The 1,588-nt window shown below is 41.3% G+C and overlaps 1 pseudogene; it reads right to left on the bottom strand.

Annotated features, from left to right (window-relative positions):
* Positions 1-816: 816 nt before the first annotated feature.
* Positions 817-1,264, bottom strand: LOC116889752 (annotated as a pseudogene).
* Positions 1,265-1,588: the final 324 nt, after the last annotated feature.

The following is a 1,588-nucleotide window of genomic DNA, read 5'->3' as shown; positions in this document are numbered from 1 at the left end:
AATATTTTGTTTAAAAAATTAACCAAACATGTACTAACATTTTCCATAGTAATTATTTGTGAGATGTGAGCTAGAGATAAATTGACCCCAACTGTTTGCCTAGGTGGAAATCAGGTCAGGACTTCTTGTCCCTTTCTAGGTCTTAGTGCAGAAGGAAAATGTCCCCTTGTTCCTTACAGCCCAGGTCCTTTCACTGTCTGGCTCAAGACCCTGAGGAGTGATTAAAGGACCTGCTGATGTCCTTTGAAATCTTCATAAAAGTAATTATATTTCCTAATATAATTCACAGGCAGTTGGTTTAGAAAACCAGTCCTAAATATAATAAGAGACACTGGATAAAAACATCAGCACTGTGGGTCCTGTTAGAAATACCTGTCTGCTGATTAATCTACTTAGTTCCCTTCAAAGATGTTTCATGGGATCAGTAGGATGTGTTTTGTGATTACAGGGTATTCTAGTAGACTGAAGAGTACATGTGCATATTTATATTATAAAAGTCTTGGAACTTAAAGGCTGCCTTTAATTGTATGCATAACTTTTGCTGACTTTATCCCAGTACCTTCAATTAATGTTCCCTAACCAAGTGTGTTCAGCATCCAATGGGTTAATATTATTCCAAACTATATCAAGTGATGTAGCTGGGACAAAGGAGAAACTTTAGCACTGGAAGAGATTGTTCTAGGAAGTGTTTCTTTATTCCTGCAGCACACCTGGGGTCTTACATGAGCTGGCTTTTCTCTGATGATGGTCAGGAATACATTTTTTTTAATTAATAGAAGATTTATTGATGCAAGAGCAGAGGCATCCTTGCCAAACTTAGTAGGAACTGCTAAATTTTCTGTCCAGTTTTCCTCCTGGATAAGTCTTTCCTTTCTGTCCCTGTCTGTTTTGATAACATAATACCAGAAGATGAGAGGCCCTAAACCTGCCACCGCTCCTAAAGTGAGTTCTTGGGAGTGGGTCTGAAATTAGGATAAACATTTGCTGATCTTGCATAGGTCCAACGAATTAAAGCAGGATCCTCGATGTGCGTTTGGCGTTTGGAGTCGTTGTACTGAAGCAGATACTCCGGTTTAAGCCGGGCCCTTATGCTCATGCGCTCGACCTGCGCCTTTCGGGTCTCTGGAGACACGTCATACTCGTCATATTCAGCGGGGTCGAGGGTACTGGGGAGAGTGGCCAGGGGCGCAGGCTTATACTTGGAAAAAGACATCTTGGCTCTCAGGAATACATTTTGACCTAAATTAAAACAGGCAGTATCTGTTTTCTCTTTTTAAGATTTGTTTTTATTCTACGTGTATGAGTGTTTTTCCTGCATGTATGTATACTGCATTTATGTTTGGTACCTGTGGAGGCCAGAAGAGGGCATCAGATCCTTGATCCTGGAGTTATAGGTGGTTGGGAACTAATGCGTAGTAGCTGTGAACTGTCCCTGGCCCCTCTGCAAGAGCAACAAGAATTCATAAGCACTGATCTATCTCTCCAATGCTTCTTCTCCTTTCTAACGGAAAACGTCAATCATTGGGTGCATTTGGAAAGCGTTATCTGAACGAAGCCACTTTGCCACACTCAATAATGGGAGGTCCGG

This window comes from Rattus rattus, chromosome 1 (genome assembly GCF_011064425.1).
Source record: "Rattus rattus isolate New Zealand chromosome 1, Rrattus_CSIRO_v1, whole genome shotgun sequence".
NCBI lineage: Eukaryota > Metazoa > Chordata > Mammalia > Rodentia > Muridae > Rattus > Rattus rattus.
The sequence above is the reverse complement of the archived record's forward strand: the minus strand, read 5'-3'. Positions and strand labels throughout refer to the sequence as shown.